Raw genomic sequence first — 13,911 nt, 5'->3', positions numbered from 1 at the left:
TTGTAAATTTATCGAGTGTGAAAAATGAAATTGAAATACTTGATTGAACCATATAGGCTTTGACACTAATTTAAAACCTAATAATTTATACACAAATGTCCCCAGATATAAGGTTGGAAGACTGTTTAGGTCCCCACTTGTAAACCTGAAATCAGCTCAAAACTTAAGTGTTAAGCCTTTAAAAGGTCCGATTACCTAAATTTAATTATAATAATCAATATTTAAAATATAAAATTAAAATATACATGAAATTAGAAACGGTGTGTTTAAAAGACCCCACTTGTCTGTTGAAATGACTGTGAAGGTCCCCACTTGTAAATTTATCGAGTGTGAAAAATGAAATTGAAATACCTGATGGAAATATATAGGCTTTGACACTAATTTAAAACCTAATAATTTATACACAAATGTCCCCAGATATAAGGTTGGAAGACTGTTTAGGTCCCCACTTGTAAACCTGAAATCAGCTCAAAATTTAAGTGTTAAGCCTTTAAAAGGTCCGATTACCTAAATTTCATTATAATAATCAATATTTAAAATATAAAATTAAAATATACATGAAATTAGAAAATGTGTGTTTAAAAGACCCCACTTGTCTGTTGAAATGACGGTGAAGGTCCCCACTTGTAAATTTATCGAGTGTGAAAAATGAAATTGAAATACTTGATTGAACCATATAGGCTTTGACACTAATTTAAAACCTAATAATTTATACACAAATGTCCCCAGATATAAGGTTGGAAGACTGTTTAGGTCCCCACTTGTAAACCTGAAATCAGCTCAAAACTTAAGTGTTAAGCCTTTAAAAGGTCCGATTACCTAAATTTCATTATAATAATCAATATTTAAAATATAAAATTAAAATAATGATTACAATTTTCCTTAATTTAGGAGGAATAAGATTTATTACGCTTGTCAGTTATCGATGTAAAAAATAATCTACGAGAAGGCTTCGAAAATATCGTTGAAATCTTTCAGATTCCTGAAGATAATCAGTTTATGTAATATGGAAAGCTCTTGGAAAAAAACAATCTTGGCAAAACATGCAAATCCAAGACTGCCTGCAGATATTAGCATTGAATCTTAAGCTTGACATATGCAACCGTTAAAGTTATTCTTTAACGCCACCAAGAATTATTCATATGTTTTATTTATTTGTTGTTTGCTACATAAAGTCAGAGTTTACCGCCTTGTACTACAAATGGTTATAATTTTCACAGTAATTGTATATAAGAGTAATAAATGCATATATATATATATATATATAAAAAAATACAGTTGGTTATAGTTATCACAGTTAAATATATATAAAATTAATAATTCATCGGTGGTAATAAAGTGCAATCTGATGTTAAGGTATTGGTTTTCTTTAGGTAGAAATAAAATTGTTTGATTCATTTAAACAGACAAATATAACTACTTGAATATAAGCATTATTTGGTATGTTGAACATAAAAGAATACTTATTTGAACCTTTAAAACATTTTGGTAAGTAAAATAAGGGTCTAGTTCGTCAAATTTGAGGAAATTTAAATTAAATATGAAGAATATTTGAAGTGGAAATGCTATAGTTTTCAATCTTCATTTAAAGCAACGGAGAGAGCAAAGTCTTAAGTATATGCTATAATTAAAGGATAAAGATTATGAATGTAATTATTATGTTCTTTAAACTGTTAAAAATAAGGTAAATCAGCTTCAGTTACAGGTGATCCATCCTCAGTTCAAATAGTTTCCAGTAAAATGTTTTAATAATGGCGTTGTTTTAGGTTGCGGTGTTGCTTTTAAGAAAGTCAATTTTCCATTTAGGGGAGAAACAATTAGTGGACCCTCATTAACACTATCCTGAAGCACCGAAATATCAGGGCAATTAAGAGAAAAAAGTATGTCCGAGTTAAGGTCAGTTTTTGCCCCAAGTCAAAAAAAAATGATGAAACGTTAGTTAATTTAATATCTAAAATATTTTGCTGAATTCCAAACCGAGAATTCTTGAGATACCGCTCAAACTCTGAGTATAGTTGCTAAACATAGATTTTACTCGGGGGAAAGAGATACAAGAAATCCGAGCTGTGCTTATTAATTAGTTAGCTCATTAAAATTAAAACTAATTGGCATTTTCACTACTTGAAAATGAAAATAGATAATTTGGAAATAATTATAATAAATTAGTATGCATCGGAAAGAAATTTATCTATTGAAAAATTAATTGGGTTTTGTTTTGGCTAATTAGCCGATTGGATTTTCAATTAATCTCTTTCGACGATTTTAAGTAAAAAAATCGAGTTTTATCTACACGAGAGAGAATGCATCCCACTACTAGTACAGGAAAAATAGGTTTTAACCCGCAACAAATTGAAACAAAGCTGAAAATTTCAGATCTTATAGATTTTTGGGCGCTCTTTAACGTGGTGTGGTCTCCCACACTCTCCCATTGGAGGAATTTCCGCCATATTGGAAAATGGCGGACAAAATCGATAAAACGTTTAATAACTCCGGTTCTACTTAACCGATTAACACGTAATTAGGCTTCAATTGTAGATCACTTTCAAACACATAATTCATCTCCTAAGATATTTTGCCCTACAACTAACCGAAAGTTCACAATCTGACCCTGAAGATTAGCCTCATATAAAAAATGGGGATTTAAAGCATTTATGCCATTTTATGGTTTCTATTTTCAGAATACGTTTCAAAAATTAAACATACAGTTCCTATTACTGACAAATTTTGCTTCTTTTCTTACAAGAGCTATAATGTATAGTACGGGAGAGGGTAAAACTGCCTTTGTACCATCATAAAACTTAATGTTTTAATATATACCATTGTTCGCCCACACTTGCCAATACGGCTAAAGTTGAGTTAAAGCGTGTGAAACAAAGTTGACAAAACCAAGTGTATACTTTAAATGAAGATCATGGAATTGAGCTTTTGAATTAGCTTCTCTTCCACCAACAAGTGCGGCAGCAAAGCAGCATTCAAATAGAGTTTATCACCAAGTTCAAACGTGGCTTGGAAGCAGCCTAAATGCTAGAGAATGGGGTTGGAGACAGGTAGGATCTGAACTCAAACCAATCGTTACCACTCTACAACCTGCTCCAGCTGAGCTACTGCAGATGATCCCTCGTAAATGCAAGGAAGTCTGTGACTTGAAATGTGAATGCGGTAAAACTGGTCCAGTCTGTTCTTCAATTTGTAGACAATGCAAGGGAGCATCTTGTTCAAATAAACATAGAGATTTTGAGGCTCAACCTCAAGTAGAGGACTATGATTAAACTTAAGCTTAACCAATATTGATAAATATACTAATATACAAGTTGGTAAACAAAAATAAACCTCTCCGATACGAGACGCAATTAAGAGGTTATTCTTAAATAATTAAGAAAATATAATTGATATTAATTAATTTAATCGTCAGAAGTTTGCCGTAATTCTACTGAAGTCGTTTTAAGAAACTTAATTCCTAAAATAATTTTAAACATAGCTATTGTTGACGTTTGAATTCTAGCGTAGGCCTCTTTAACAATTTTTGGAAATTTAGGGTATATAAGGCGATTGATTCACAATAAATGATAAGAAATCCGCAATTGTATGAACATTTGGTTGAATCCCTGCAATTGGGAGGCTAGACGTTTCTCGTTACCCTAGCCGATTGCCACGCACTTCTTGATCCTAACGTTGGGAGTAAAAGCCAAAAATTATACTGCGAACACGTTAGTTCCGATTTGCCAACTGCGAACGCGGTGACCGACACACAAAGACAGACAACCCCCCCCCCATTCATGTCCAGTATAATACCTCTCCGTGACGTTATCGTCACTTAAAGAGGTAAAAATATAATGGGAATAATATATTTTAGGTTTAAAACCCGCTTCGCATTTATTTCGCTTGAGACTGTTTCGAAATACTCAAATATTAGATTTGCCTTACCTTCCGGGCAGGATTGTGAACTTCCGGTTAGTTGTAGGACAACATATTTTATAGGATGAATTATGTGTTTGAAAGTAATCTACAATTGAAGCCTAATAACTTGTTAATCGGGTTAGTAGAACCAGAGTTATTAAACTTTTTCTCGATTTTGGAAATGTATTCTGAATATAGAATCCATAAAATGCTTCAAATTCCCATTTTTATATGAGGCTAATCTTCAGAGTCAGATTGTGAACTTCCGGTTAGTTGTAGGGCAAAATATTTTAAGAGATGAATTATGTGGTCGAAGGTGATCTACAATTGAAGCCTAATTACGTGTTAATCGGTTAAGTAGAACCGGAGTTATTAAACGTTTTCTCGATTTTGTCAGCCATTTTCCAATATGGCGGAAATTCCTCCAATGGGAGAGTGTGGGAGACCACACCACGTTAAAGAGCGCCCAAAAATCTATAAGATCTTAAATTTCCAGCTTTGTTTCAATTTGTTGCGGGTTCCCTCTATTTTTGGGCTAAAATGACTGTACTATACCAGTAGTGAGGGGGGAACTAAATTGTTATCCCGTCCAATGTTTCCTTTCTTTCTCTCACAGTGAAGTCTATGACTCTTTCGTGAATCGTAACTCCCATATTTCGATGTTTCCATGATTTTCCCTTCTTGAATTAATAGTAGTGGACCGGCTAGTGCCCATAGATTTACAAATCCGGAGTCCGATTTAGGAGCAGTGGCAAGAAAAATTCTGAAATGAAACAAAATTTAGCATGACGGAAGTTTCGAAGCTTGGCTCACTTCTCGAGAATAATACATTTTAGGCTTCCATACCCCTTTATCGAAAACATTAAATGCATTACCAAAGGCGGAATAGGAAGTCTATGGGCACTTTTAAGGCGTTATTTGTTACTTGCAGTTTTTTTGACCTTAATTATACAGGTAAATAATTAGAAATTTGAAATTGTAATTTATTACTTGAAAAATAGATGACTAATTTATCATTGAATTTAACTATTTTATGTCTAATTGCTAATTAATTAGTTCAAAACCATTTTTCTAATTGCTATTTATAATTATTTAGTTGCCAGTTAATTAGCACAGCTCAGCAAGAAATTAACATATTAAAGGTATTCATGTTTTTTTGAGATTTTGAAAGATACAAACAATTTTCACTAGCGCGATTATTCTAAAAATCTTCCTACTATTGAAGCTTTTCATTATTACAGGCTAATAAGAGAAACCTTAATTAATTCTGTGATGCTAGAACATATCAATTTAAGACTAGAGATTTTAAAGAAGCTAAATGCGAATAATATTGCAAAAAATTTCGAGAAGAATTGGTTTGGCATTGTATTTTATTAACGTTGTTTTACTTATTTATAACAAATTTCTTTACAACGGTGTTTTCATTCCCAAATTTATCGACATTTCAAAATAAAAAATGGCTTGAAAAGAAAATTATTTGTAACCACTAAATATTTTGCTTTAAAATTGCCTTAGTTCCTTTAATTTACCTCCCTTGTAATTTGAACAATTACTTAAAAAGAAGCCTATTAAATATTTAACCCACAGTTTCTAAATACGATTGAAACAAAGTGTTTCTACCCTTTTTGTCTATTCATACATCTAGATTTTCCAGAGTGAAAATATAGTAGAAAATAAAGGTAGGATCCTCAATTATTCATAATAGATAAATCGCGCCGGCATTTATTACAATACTTTTAAATCCTACGACTCATACCGTTCGAAGATCTCTGTTTGAACTTTCCATCTGTAGGCACTGATTGCGATTGAGTCTCAAGTAATTAATTATGGCTTTAAAAACTATTTAAACGCTTCAATTTTCCTAATTTATTATGAATACGAATTATTACTAATTAATATTTTCAATCCACCATAAGGTCATAAGATATGTTCCATAAGTTTGTCACTGGTTACTGAGAGCTTGTGTTGAAGTGACGTTGACAAAGGCTTAACACAGACTAAATAGAAAGATGGACTGGAAAACCGAGTGTACTCAATTCTAGGGTCCATCTCGATAGCTCTCAGTAAGTCTCTAGCATAAGTTTCATACTTACGGAAAATAACTTATTAACTTATGATCCACCTTATTCCCTATCGCCAGAAAATAGGCTTATCTTGTGATTCGTGGAGGAGAGGCACGGGAAGAAATTCGTCTGTCGGCTGCTACTGTAACATACCACAGACGAATTTCTCAATTTTCTTCCAGTTAATCCCCTCCAAGAATCCCGAGATAGCCCCAACTTAAGACGATTGGGATTAAGGTGGATTAGCTGTCATAACCGAGAAAAAATAACTTCCCCACTGTTTTCATCTAAAAGTAATTAATCTAACCTTGATATCTCACAAATGTCTGCGGTAATTCAAATTACGCTTGGAACCAGTTTCCATTTAAACGACACTTTAATTAGGATTATTTTAAATTTGTGTAATTAGTCCAAAATTCACATGTTGTGAAGGAATTGCAAAATAAATGCGAACAAACCAGAAGCCTTCCAGAAGCTATATCAAACCCATAATAGGGACTTGGCAGTACTACATCATGCAACGTCAGTCTACCTTCAGTAGTGCTAAAAAACCTACCAGGAGGAGGGGCTTATATAGCTTTCATTCTGTTAAAAAACATACCATAATGGCGCTGGGGGCGGAGTTAAGCCCGAATTGCCAAGTTCCTATTCTTCCAATTAGTTGCAACAATTAATTCTCCTTTTCAACAGAGATTAACGCCGATAACGATGAAGACACTTGTACGCGACTCTTAAGTCACATAACACAAGCCTGCAGTGTACCACATGACCACGTCCACGTTTTTAGTTATTCGTAAACCTTCGGTATAGTAACCCATAATGTACCCAAAGAGAAACGAAGAGTGAAATTTTCTTGTCCACTTTTAAAAATATATTTAGCCCAAGTCCCAAAGGCCCCACGTCAAGTGATGCTATCTGTCTCTGTTATCCGATCTATTTTATCCCTTTCATGCATTATCATTATATATAAATCCGCCTACAATTCGTCACGTAGATTTTCTTGTCAGAAGTAAATGAACTTAAAGCTACAACTCTATGTTAAATTTTATTTTCAACAAGCCGTTAATATAATTTTAAACATATTTAGCCTTATCAAACACAATTAGAAACTCTCCCAGATAATAATAAATACATTTCAACCATAAGATTTCTGGAAATCAGAGGCAAAATTCAAAAATAAACTTTTCGCGCCACGGTAATCTACTTCTGTCTCCTTTTTACCAGTCTTTGAACAACACTCCTACCCCGAACCCGATTTCCATCTGTTTCTTTCATGTACATGTAAAGAACCAACAGTAGTTGGCAGAACAAAACAGAAGGTGTATAATTCTCCCCTACATTCTCTGCACTGTCATAATGGATGGCAACCAGACGAGATTCTCCTCTCCTCTCGTTTTGTTGTGAAATCATAAACGCGTGAGGAAATTTTTTTCTCGCTATAGGATAGGCGACTCCGAGGGGTCGGTCATTCACGAAATCCAACTTAAGAAATAAGAAATCAATAACAAAATCAGAAATCCGGAATGAAATCAAACTTATTTCGCTGATTTCGAAATTTTACAAAAATCCGAAATCAGTAACGAAATCAGAAAATCAGTAAAGAAAAAACAAAATAAAAAAATCATTAAAAAAATCACAAAATCAGTAAAGACATCGCGAAATTCATTAAAACAATCACAAAATCCAAGAAAAAATCTCAGAATCCAACGAAATCAACAGAAAAATCTGAAAATACGAGGAAATCACAGGAAATACCTCAAAATCCGTGGAAATATAATCCGACGAAATCCGTGGGAATTTATCGAATCTTGAAATGAATCAAAATCCGACGAAATCAAACGATACACGAAGAAATCAAATTGGATTTCGAAATCCCCTACATTTTATCCAAAATATCCAACCCCTCGCTCTACTCCTTACCTCCGACGGCAGCTGACGCGATATATACACTGTTCCAGCTTCGGTGGTCAGTTCGAGCAATGCTAGGTCTCTATGGGAGGTAGGTTTTTGCGTACTGCCAACAGAAGAAAGCAATACTGATATTTAGGATTTTAAAACGCGATATTCTGTATAATGAAACAAAATATTTGTTCGTCGTTACATAGAGACCTAGTTTTGCTTGTGCTGAAAGCCACTGCTGATAACCAATACTGGAACAAAGTATATAAATCTATAAATCCACAGGAAAAAAACAACAAAATAAATCCTCCTCTCACAAAGACTTTAATAACTCACTCTAATACAAGAAACGTTTTCTGTTATAGTTAAAATATTGATTATCAGAATGAAATTTAAGTAATCAGTCCTATTTCTAGCTTAACAATTAAGTTTTGAGCTAATTTCAGGTTTACAAGTGGGGACCTAAACCGTCTTCCTACCTTATATCTGGGGACATTTGTGTATAAACTATTAGATTTTGAATTAGTTTCAAAGCCTATATGATTCCATCAAGTATTTCATTTTTCACACTCGATAAATTTACAAGTGGGGACCTTCACTGTCATTTCAACTGACAAGTGGGGTCTTTTAAACACACATTTTCAAATTTCATGTATATTATTACTTTATAGTTAAAATATTGATTATCAGAATGAAATTTAAGTAATCAGTCCTATTTCTAGCTTAACACTCAAGTTTTGAGCTAATTTCAGGATTACAAGTGGGGACCTAAACCGTCTTCCTACCTTATATCTGGGGACATTTGTGTATAAATTATTAGGTTTTAAATTAGTGTCAAAGCCTATATGGTTCAATCAAGTATTTCAATTTCATTTTTCACACTCGATAAATTTACAAGTGGGGACCTTCACCGTCATTTCAACAGACAAGTGGGGTCTTTTAAACACACATTTTCTAATTTCATGTATATTTTAATTTTATAGTTTAAATATTGATTATCAGAATGAAATTTAAGTAATCAGTCCTATTTCTAGCTTAACACTTAAGTTTTGAGCTAATTTCAGGTTTACAAGTGCTTGTGTCCCATTCGACCGAATCCCAATCGACCGAACGCGTTTCCCATTCAACCGAAAACAGCCCAAATGTGCGGTTTTGGGAAAATATATATCAAAATTTAAAAAGCAAACGTTTTCACTTTTTTTAAGGCTGTTTTTACCCTACAGTTTTCGTTGTATATATATATATATATATTGATGTTTGAAATGCAAAATTTAGCTTTAAGAGTGATTGATAACGGAGAGAATTGCTAATAAAGGCGGCTTTATTTACATTAATAATGGCTACTTGTTTCAATTGAATAAGAAAAAGGATAAAACTAGTTACTATAATTGTAGAAATCCCTCCTGTAAGGTTCGAATAATAGAAGTAACCTAACCTAACCAAACCAAACCTAACCTAACCTAACCTAACCTAACCTAACCTAACCTAACCTAACCTAACCTAACCTAACCTAGCCTAGCCTAACCTAACCTAACCTAACCTAACCTAACCTAACCTAACCTAACCTAACCTAACCTAACCTAACCTAACCTAACCTAACCTAACCTAACCTAACCTAACCTAAGCTAATCTTACCTAACCTAACCTAACCTAACCTAACCTAACCAAACCTGACCAAACCTGACCAAACCAAACCAAACCAAACCTAACCTAACCTAACCTAACCTAATCTAACCTAACCTAACCTAAACCTAACCTAACCTAACCTAACCAAACCTGACCAAACCAAACCTAAACCTAACCAAACCTAAACCTAACCAAACCTAACCTAACCTAAACCTAACCTAACCAAACCTGACCAAACCTGACCAAACCAAACCTAACCTAACCTGACCAAACCAAACCTAAACCTAACCAAACCAAACCAAACCAAACCAAACCTAACCTAACCTAACAAACCTAACCTAACCAAACCAAACCAAACCTAACCTAACCGAACCTAACCTAACCAAACCTAACATAACAGTAATATTTTGGAAAGGCATATTATTTGAGAAGTCAATGAAGCTAAACATGAACATTTTGGAAAAGGCGTACCATAGTAAAATGATTTGTAAAATATTACTAACCTAACATAACGAACCCAAACCTAACCTAACATAACAGTAAAGTTTTGAAAAAGGCATATTATTTGAGAAGTCAATGAAGGTATAAGACATCAATATTTTGGAAAAGGCGTAACATTGTTAAATGATTTATAAAATATTACTAACCTAACTTAACCAAACCAAACCTAACCAAACATAACAGTAATGTTTTGGAAAAGGCATATTATTTGAGAAGTCAATGAAGCTAAACATAAATATTTTAGAAAAGGCGTAGAATAGTTAAATGATTTATAAAATATTATTAACCTAACCTAACTTACAATTTCCTTCTCTGGGTTTGAACCCGAGCCTCTGAATTAAAAGCCTGATATTCTACCATGCTGCTGCGGTGATTCGTTATCCTCACAGACATTTAATTAACTAATTCTTTCAAATAAATTCCCATTCAGCAGAAACCCGCCATTGGGCTGGAAATTTAAATATATTCTCCATAAAAAACCAAAAAGCGGTTTCGGTCGAATGGGATTCGGTCCAATGGGATAATACCTTACAAGTAGGGACCTAAACAGTCTTCCAACCTTATATCTGGGGACATTTGTGTATAAATTATTAGATTTTGTACTAGTGTCGAAGCCTATATGGTTCCATCAGGTATTTCAATTTCATTTCTCACACTCGATAAATTTACAAGTGGGGACCTTCACCGTCATTTCAACAGACAAGTGGGGTCTTTTAAACACACATTTTCTAATTTCATGTATATTTTAATTTTATAGTTTAAATATTGATCATTATAATGAAATTTAGGTAATCGGACCTTTGAAAGGCTTAACACTTAAGTTTTGAGCTGATTTCAGGTTTACAAGTGGGGACCTAAACAGTCTTCCAACCTTATATCTGGGGACATTTGTGTATAAATTATTAGGTTTTAAATTAGTGTCAAAGCCTATATGGTTCAATCAAGTATTTCAATTTCATTTTTCACACTTGATAAATTTACAAGTGGGGACCTTCACAGTCATTTCAACAGACAAGTGGGGTCTTTTAAACACACATTTTCTAATTTCATGTATATTTTAATTTTATAGTTTAAATATTGATTATCAGAATGAAATTTAAGTAATCAGTCCTATTTCTAGCTTAACACTTAAGTTTTGAGCTAATTTCAGGTTTACAAGTGGGGACCTAAACAGTCTTCCAACCTTATATCTGGGGACATTTGTGTATAAATTATTAGGTTTTAAATTAGTGTCTAAGCCTATATGGTTCAATCAAGTATTTCAATTTCATTTTTCACACTCGATAAATTTACATGTGGGGACCTTCACCGTCATTTCAACAGACAAGTGGGGTCTTTTAAACACACATTTTCTAATTTCATGTATATTTTAATTTTATAGTTTAAATATTGATTATCAGAATGAAATTTAGGTAATCGGACCTTTGAAAGGCTTAACACTTAAGTTTTGAGCTGATTTCAGGTTTACAAGTGGGGACCTAAACAGTCTTCCAACCTTATATCTGGGGACATTTGTGTATAAATTATTAGGTTTTAAATTAGTGTCAAAGCCTATATATTTCCATCAGGTATTTCAATTTCATTTTTCACACTCGATAAATTTACAAGTGGGGACCTTCACCGTCATTTCAACAGACAAGTGGGGTCTTTTAAACACACATTTTCTAATTTCATGTATATTTTAATTTTATAGTTTAAATATTGATTATCAGAATGAAATTTAAGTAATCAGTCCTATTTCTAGCTTAACACTTAAGTTTTGAGCTAATTTCAGGTTTACAAGTAGGGACCTAAACAGTCTTCCAACCTTATATCTGGGGACATTTGTGTATAAATTATTAGATTTTGTACTAGTGTCGAAGCCTATATGGTTCCATCAGGTATTTCAATTTCATTTCTCACACTCGATAAATTTACAAGTGGGGACCTTCACCGTCATTTCAACAGACAAGTGGGGTCTTTTAAACACACATTTTCTAATTTCATGTATATTTTAATTTTATAGTTTAAATATTGATTATTATAATGAAATTTAGGTAATCGGACCTTTGAAAGGCTTAACACTTAAGTTTTGAGCTGATTTCAGGTTTACAAGTGGGGACCTAAACAGTCTTCCAACCTTATATCTGGGGACATTTGTGTATAAATTATTAGGTTTTAAATTAGTGTCAAAGCCTATATATTTCCATCAGGTATTTCAATTTCATTTTTCACACTCGATAAATTTACAAGTGGGGACCTTCACCGTCATTTCAACAGACAAGTGGGGTCTTTTAAACACACATTTTCTAATTTCATGTATATTTTAATTTTATAGTTTAAATATTGATTATCAGAATGAAATTTAAGTAATCAGTCCTATTTCTAGCTTAACACTTAAGTTTTGAGCTAATTTCAGGTTTACAAGTGGGGACCTAAACAGTCTTCCAACCTTATATCTGGGGACATTTGTGTATAAATTATTAGGTTTTAAATTAGTGTCTAAGCCTATATGGTTCAATCAAGTATTTCAATTTCATTTTTCACACTCGATAAATTTACAAGTGGGGACCTTCACCGTCATTTCAACAGACAAGTGGGGTCTTTTAAACACACATTTTCTAATTTCATGTATATTTTAATTTTATAGTTTAAATATTGATTATCAGAATGAAATTTAAGTAATCAGTCCTATTTCTAGCTTAACACTTAAGTTTTGAGCTAATTTCAGGTTTACAAGTAGGGACCTAAACAGTCTTCCAACCTTATATCTGGGGACATTTGTGTATAAATTATTAGATTTTGTACTAGTGTCGAAGCCTATATGGTTCCATCAGGTATTTCAATTTCATTTCTCACACTCGATAAATTTACAAGTGGGGACCTTCACCGTCATTTCAACAGACAAGTGGGGTCTTTTAAACACACATTTTCTAATTTCATGTATATTTTAATTTTATAGTTTAAATATTGATTATTATAATGAAATTTAGGTAATCGGACCTTTGAAAGGCTTAACACTTAAGTTTTGAGCTGATTTCAGGTTTACAAGTGGGGACCTAAACAGTCTTCCAACCTTATATCTGGGGACATTTGTGTATAAATTATTAGGTTTTAAATTAGTGTCAAAGCCTATATGGTTCAATCAAGTATTTCAATTTCATTTTTCACACTTGATAAATTTACAAGTGGGGACCTTCACAGTCATTTCAACAGACAAGTGGGGTCTTTTAAACACACATTTTCTAATTTCATGTATATTTTAATTTTATTGTTTAAATATTGATTATCAGAATGAAATTTAAGTAATCAGTCCTATTTCTAGCTTAACACTTAAGTTTTGAGCTAATTTCAGGTTTACAAGTGCTTGTGTCCCATTCGACCGAATCCCAATCGACCGAACGCGTTTCCCATTCAACCGAAAACAGCCCAAATGTGCGGTTTTGGGAAAATATATATCAAAATTTAAAAAGCAAACGTTTTCACTTTTTTTAAGGCTGTTTTTACCCTACAGTTTTCGTTGTATATATATATATATATATTGATGTTTGAAATGCAAAATTTAGCTTTAAGAGTGATTGATAACGGAGAGAATTGCTAATAAAGGCGGCTTTATTTACATTAATAATGGCTACTTGTTTCAATTGAATAAGAAAAAGGATAAAACTAGTTACTATAATTGTAGAAATCCCTCCTGTAAGGTTCGAATAATAGAAGTAACCTAACCTAACCAAACCAAACCTAACCTAACCTAACCTAACCTAACCTAACCTAACCTAACCTAACCTAACCTAACCTAACCTAACCTAACCTAGCCTAGCCTAACCTAACCTAACCTAACCTAACCTAACCTAACCTAACCTAACCTAACCTAACCTAACCTAACCTAACCTAACCTAACCTAACCTAACCTAACCTAAGCTAATCTTACCTAACCTAACCTAAC

The sequence above is a fragment of the Phalangium opilio genome, unplaced genomic scaffold (genome assembly GCF_054372755.1).
Source record: "Phalangium opilio isolate 3A_F unplaced genomic scaffold, DU_Popi_V2 ptg000063l_1, whole genome shotgun sequence".
NCBI lineage: Eukaryota > Metazoa > Arthropoda > Arachnida > Opiliones > Phalangiidae > Phalangium > Phalangium opilio.
The sequence above is the reverse complement of the archived record's forward strand: the minus strand, read 5'-3'. Positions refer to the sequence as shown.